Below are 7,500 nucleotides of genomic sequence, written 5' to 3'. Positions count from 1 at the left end.
ATCTTGTCCTTCATCTCTCTCTCTCTCTCTCTCTCTCTCTCTCTCTCTCTCTCTCTCTCTCTCTCTCTCTCTCTCTCTCTCTCTCTCTCTCTCTCTCTCTCTCTCTCTCTCTCTCTCTCTCTCTCTCTCTCTCTCTCTCTCTCTCTCTCTCTCTCTCTCTCTCTCTCTCATAAGATGACATCATGTGCTGTTCTCTTCTCCATCTTTCTCTCCTTTTTTGCATCTTAAATCTCATCTCACCCTCCCTCCCTCCCCCCTTCCTCCTGCATCATTATAATGTGCTAATGTTTCTTTGCCTTCACTCGCTCCATCAGCTCTCCCTCCACCCCTCCCTCCCTCCTGGCTCACACACACACACACACACACAGTGAGATGAAGTGAAGTTGTAGTCTTTAGTGTTTTCTTTTGGTCACTCTGTCAATGTCAGCGGTAGAGAAAAAAATGACTATCGGCAAAGTTGCTTTGGCATTAGGCCACTGAGAATGAGAAGACAACTCCCCAGGACTAGCCATCATCTCAGAGGATGTGACACAGATACACACACACAGTCACTTTACAGATACAGTCATGGAGGGGTCCTAGCCATGGGTCACATTACGTTCGTCTGTCACAAGCGCAGTGGTGTAAAAAGATCTCAAATGTTTTACTTAAGTAAAAGTATCAATACTGCAATGTAGAAATACTCTGTTATACAAGTGAAAGGCCAGAATTCAAAATTTACTTGAATAAAAGTACAAAAGTATTAGTATCAAAATGTACTTAAAGTACCAAAAGTAGAAAGAACTCATTGTGCAGTATGTCCCATTTCACAAGTTTTCAAATGTATAAAATGTATAAAAATCTTTTGAAAATAGCAGATCTACAAGCTCACAATGTGACGCATCGCGATGCATTGTGAGCTTGTAGATCGGCTATTTGCAAATGGCCGAAATGTATATAGGGCTGAAGTGGTTAATGTGTGTTTTGTAATAATAATCAAAATCTACAAAGTAACTAGTAACTTAGGTTTTCAAATAATTGTAGTGGAGTAAAAGTACAATATTTGCCTCTGAGATGTAGTAGAGTAGAAGTAAAATATTGGAAATTGGTACTTTCCACCACTGCACAAGCGTCATGGCGGAACTTCAACCTGGTTTCGGCACTTTGTCCATTTACAACCCGTACATCTACATAAACGTTCACATTTCAAATATAAAGTGCTTGCCCCATGGCCACGGATGCAACAAGTTGAAACGGGCGGGTCTAAGTACCCGTATCTTCCATAATTCTAATGCATCTAATCTAATGTAATTAAATGCTTTTATTGAACAATACGGAAGATACAGGTACTAAGACCCGCCCGTTTTATCTTGTCACATCCATGGCCGTGGGGTCAGCACTTTATATTTGAAATCTGAACGTTCATATAGATGTACGGGTTGTAAATGTGCCAAAAACAGGTTGAAGGTCCGCCATGACACTTGTGACAGACGAACGTAATGTGAACCATGTCAACATTAAAACTTCTCAGGAAACTGAGAAGTTTTAATGCCAGTAAACACACCCTGACCATGGTCTATAGATCACTCACTGAGAGTGTTCTCACTTTTAACATCGTGTCCTGGTTTTAGGAACCTCTCAGTTAGAGATAAAAACAAGCTCACCCAGGTAGTCAACCAGGCAAGTAAGATCATTGGAGACAAACAATTGCAACTTCAGGGCATATACAGTACAACCGCTCCATAACGAAAAAAGCAATTCAGATTTACAGTGATTCTACCCATCCTCTTCACTCTGAGTTTCACTTGATGCCATCGGGCAGGAGGCTTAGGGCAAAATTAGTAAACAAGAAGGGTTACAAAACGTCGTTTGTGCCAACTGCTGTGGACATTTTAAATAAGAAAATGTTTAAATAGTCTAAATTGCCACTGCTCATGACCACTGTTGTTGTGTTAATGTGAGTGCATTTTTATATAGTATTTTAATGCACCTGTGTATTTTTGTAATGTTTTATTGTTGTAACTGACTGCTGGTGTGCCAAAGACAAATTTCCATTTTATGTCAATTTAATGGACAATAAAGTTTTCTTTATCTTTATCTTTATGTCTAGGGCCCCTCCATGACCGTATCTGTATGTCACTGTGTGTGTGTGTGTGTATCTGTGTCACAGCCTCTGTGATGACGGCTAGTCATGGGGAGTTGTTTTCTCATTCTCAGTGGCCATGATATGACAGTCATGTTTCAGGGTTAGGAGGGGCTCTAACCACGTGAACCAGTTGACCGGGGGGCCCCCCACGGGCACTTCACTAGGTCAGCTAGTATTTTCCTCTACACCATGAGCTTGGGCGGTGCCTTATCCCTTAGCACTACCCAACTCGCTACCTGTGAATTACGCACAAGGGAGCTGGCGCTGTCCCTAGTCCTGGGGTTGTAACTGTAATTGTATTCTTGCTCTGGAAAGCACTTTGAGCTGCATTTCATGTCATGAAAGGTGCTATACAAATAAAATGTATTATTATTATTAAACGGTATCTTACCGCTGCGCTACCTGCTGTACATTATTACCGACTCTGTTATTTGCGCCTGGATGGTGTGGCCGTGGGCACGTTGTTGCTATCTTATTGCCCACACACGTCTGGGAAAACGCATTAGCATCCGCTATATGCCAAATTCATTTGGTAGAGCGATGGACGTGTCGGGAACATTCAGAGCGACCCTAACCATGTGCTAAGTGAGGAATGACTCGGCACATCTCTCTAGATAAGCTAAGTTAAGTCAGTTGAATGCCAACAATGCAAAATCTGAAAACATCAACATGGACTCAGCAGTGCATCTACAGTAGCAACTTCAGGTTTACAAGATAACAGCACACACTACTGGTCCACTGGATTTGACTGTGTTTTGCAGCAATAATAATAATAATAACAATTGCATTTGTGTATTATTGTTCTTGTCTGTGTGGTACATACAGTAAAAGGCTCAAACAAGCATAATGAACAAACAAGAAGGCTCTGAGGGAGTTTGGGAGGCTCTGCTCCATCCATATCCACAGCTCATTAATCCATCAAGACCGGGAACGCATCTGTGTAACCACTTTATCCATGTTTTATAATTTGAAAAAAAAATCAAAAATAGCAGATCTACAAGCTCATATCGCGGCACTCGGTGCCGCGCTATGAGCTTGTATATCTTCTACTTTTGAATTTTAGTCCAAAGAAATCTATAAACATGGCACAGATGCGTTCCCGGTCTTAATGGGTTATAAGGACCGACTCAGCAAAAACTCAACAACAACGCTGGACTCTCAGCAAACAATTAGCCTAACAACAGTACCTACCGCTCCGGCGTACAGTAATGACAGCCAAAACAAGGAGCCACTTAAATGCAAAGTTTAGAAGAAATTATGTTTTCCCTTGCGTCTCAGGAAAATACAGTTTCCTAACTAAGCATATTTTTCCTTCGACAAGTTGTTTCAAAGTTTAGGGTCCCTCAGTGTCACGAATGCTTGGGGTAGAATATATCAATTACAGGGAAATCATACTGTTGGCTTAGTAGAGCAGTTGACATAATGTGACTCAAGAATCCATCCGTCCATTCATTCATTTATTCTAGTGCAGGGGTCTTCAACAGGGGGTCCGGGACCCCTAGAGGGTCCTCAGAGTTACTCCAGGGGGGTCCGCCAAATCTTTGTTCTTCACAATAACCACTTGAACCCTAGCATCTCTATTCTGCGTAACATTAGCCCAAAATAGCAGATCTACAAGCACAGAACTTTGCGTTTCACGCTTTTAATCTGCAACACAATTGTATGCAATGTAGTGGGGGTCCCTGCTTCGTCTCTCTCTCTCAGCTAGGGGGTCCTTGGGCTGAAAAACATTGAAGACCCCTGTTCTAGTGCTTTCAAAATGGACAGGCCATAGCTGAACGGTTAGTGAGTCCGCCCCCGGGGGTCCCAAGTACGATTCCAGCCCTCAGCAATGTGTCTAGGTGTCCCTGAGCAAGACTTAACCCCTAACTGCTCCCCTCTCCTTGCTCCGATCTGTGGGCAGCACTCAGCTGGGTGAAGCTGAAAGCTGAAGTTCCCCCATGGGATGTGATAGGCAGTGTTGATTTTGTCAACTATGACTAAAACTAAGACTAAATATTTTGACAATTTCGTCAACAAATAAAAACTAGACTAAAATGTTAGTGAGTGACTAGTGGAGAAGATATCCAGTAGAACTAAAAGATAAGTCATTTAATGTTTGGTTGCGCATGGGTGATGCGCTCTGAAAATAGTAGATCTGCAAGATCACAACGCGTCGCAGCTTGTAGATCGGCCATTTTCAGCATGCAAACCAAGTGTAAAATCAGCCATTATGACGCCATCAATGCACCGCCAAAATACAAAAACACAAAAACATTTCAGATGACTAAAATATAACTAAAACTAAATGGAATTTTATTCAAAAGACTATGACTAAAACTAAATGAAAATTTGCTGTCAAAATCAACACTGATGATAGGTATAAAAAAAAAATCAAAAAGCACTAGAGAAAATGGGATAGGCCTACTCTCAACTTTTTTTATGAATGATTATTCACTTTTTGAAAAGTTTCAGTGGGGTGTTCAAACTCATCATAGTAGGCTACACAAACTGAACTTCTGAAGGCTTTAAATTGCATTAGGGTGAAGTCATACGCTGGCTGTTGTACCGTGTTGGTTTTTGCTGCACCTTCCTGCTGCATTTGATACCGTCGACCACAGGACTCTGATCGATCGTCTAGAAAACCGGGTACAGGTGTGACTGGGACTGCACTAGGACTGGTGTCAGAACCTTCACTGTTACAGCTGGGAACGTGTCCTCTAGCCATGCAGATATAACCTGCGGTGTTCCTCAAGGCTCAATTCTTGGACCATTATTGTTTTGTATTTATATGTTATATGTTGTACTGTACTTTTTGAGGTACTTTTACTTCACTGGGGTATTTCCAATTATCTATACTTTTACTTCTACTCCACTGCATCTCAGAGGCAAATATTGTACTGTACTACACTACAATTATTTGAAAACTTTAGTTACTTTGCATATCTACATTATTACATTATAAACTAACCACTTCAGCCCTATTTTATACCTAGGCTATTTGAAAATAGCCGATCTACAAGCTACAAGCTCGCGTTGTGAGCTTGTAGATCTGCTACAGTATTTTCAAACATAGTGCTTTTACTTTTGGTACTTTAAGTACATTTTGATACCAAAACTTTTGTACTTTTACTCAAGTACATTTTTAATTCGGGACTTGCACTTGTAACAGAGTACTTCTACATTGCAGTATTGATACTTTTACTTAAGTAAAAACTATAGTACTTTTTCCACCACTGCTCCAATATCTCTTTCCATTTTTAAGCCTTTGATACACAGATCTATCTGTCCATATAAATCCCTCAGACCCCGCAGTCACCCCACTTACAGCCTATCTATCTCACTGCCATGGTCCTCCAGGTCCAAACATTTCCTTCTGTTAAATAACGATAAAAGTGAAGTCAATAGTGTTTGGGCCAAAAGCACACATGCAAGTCAGATGTTAAAGGGATAGTTCACTCCCAAAATGACTTTTTTTCTATCGATTAGTCACCCCATGGAGACTTGAATTCATGGATATGTCTTTAGTTTTTGTCTCATTCCTAAGCCAATAATTTGACTGGCAGCGGTTCCGGTAGGAGACACAAAGAAACAAAAAAATATCCATAGATTCAAGTCTCCATGGGGTGACTATTCGATAGATAGATCGAAAAAGTTTTTTTTTTTGTGAACTATCACTTTAAGATCCCAGGGGTTGCAGAGGCCAGAAATATCACAAAATCGGCCAATTAAGAATATTGGCAAAACCAGATAATTGATTGCATTAAATGATGCACAAACTCTCATCCATACCTTCATCACTAATCAATCACCGTGGCTACTGTAACTCACTATTTACCAGACTCCCTAAAACATCTACTAACCGCCTCCAACTTGCCCAAAATACAGCAGCTAGGGTTCTTACAAGAACTAGAACAATTTTTTCATGTAACCTGTATGAATGAGGCCTCAACTAGATGAATAGTTTTGATGTGAAATACTCGCCACCGATTTTTAAATAGTTTATTCATCACCTAGACCTTTAGGCTACACATACAGTATATTTCTATTCATAGAGCACCGAAGTCTGACGTAATTTCCGCATCCTACCTGGGACGCGTTTTTTCCCCCCATTCTGAATTCATAGAAGTGTTTACTATCGCGTCACATAAGAACTGTGTTACAAAAATAAACAAATGACCCCGGCGGTTTGACTCTTATGGATATGAAGCATCAACTGACGGTGAGAAAACGATAATGTTACTTCTGCAGAATTAGTCACATTTTCGCCAGAAACAGACTGTATCAAATATAAGTGACTGACTATCATAAACGATACAGAACCTCCTCCCTGACAATATCGCCGAGACAGTTTGTTTATTTATGGACCACAATTCTTATATGAGACGATTCTAAGATGACCCAATGTTATTCTCCATAGAGAAATGACTCCCGCGACCCAGGGGATGAACGAGTGACGTCAGGACTTCTGTACTCTATTCACACTCAATATTCAATCATTACACTGTATATATATACAGCCAAACATGGAAATCAGAATGATCACAGGTCTAAGAAGACTTTCAAGGCAGCTAGTCCATGAAACACATTACAAAACAAATGCAGTAGTATCTAATTCCTCACATATCTGATACTGTTTATTTATAAGTTCATCAATCAATATTTTGGAGGGGTGAAAAAAACTAAACAACCCAAGGTCTATACAGTACAAAGTTTCAGCATTCTCTCCACCAAAGTCTTATGTTACATGGTGTTTAACCACATCTCAGAACCAATCTCTAAATCCTGGGGATCTGAGGGCAGAATCGCCTTTTAAAAAACAAAACAGGTGAACCAGCTTTGATGATGATGCTCTCATCATCAAGCTCTCAGGCAGTGGTGTAAAGTAACTAAGTACATGTACTCAAGTACTGTACTTAAGTAAAATGTTGAGGTATTTTCACTTTACTGGAGTATTTCCAAATGTCTTTACTTTTACTTCTACTCCAAATATTGTACTTTTACTGCACTACAATTATTTGAAAGCTTTAGTTACTAGTTACTTTGTAGATTTTGGTTATTATTACAAAAGATGCATTAACCACTTCAGCCCTATTTAAACTTGGCTATTTGAAAATAGCCGATCTACAAGCTCACAATGCGTCACGATGCGACGCATTGTGAGCTTGTAGATCGGCTATTTTCAAAATATTTTTAAACATTTAGAAAACTAGTGAAATGGGACATTCTGCATAATGAGTACTTTTATACTTTTGTACTGAGAATGCCAAAGGGATTCTCAGTACATTTTGATTCCAATACTTTTACTCAAGTCACTTTTTAATTCCGGACTTTCATTTGTAACAGAGTATTTCTACTTCTACTTAAGTAAAAAAAAAAAAAAGTAATTCAGTACT

This window comes from Gymnoscopelus microlampas (genome assembly GCF_963454915.1).
Source record: "Gymnoscopelus microlampas genome assembly, chromosome: 5".
Classification (NCBI taxonomy): domain Eukaryota; kingdom Metazoa; phylum Chordata; class Actinopteri; order Myctophiformes; family Myctophidae; genus Gymnoscopelus; species Gymnoscopelus microlampas.
This window is presented reverse-complemented; position numbering follows the sequence as displayed.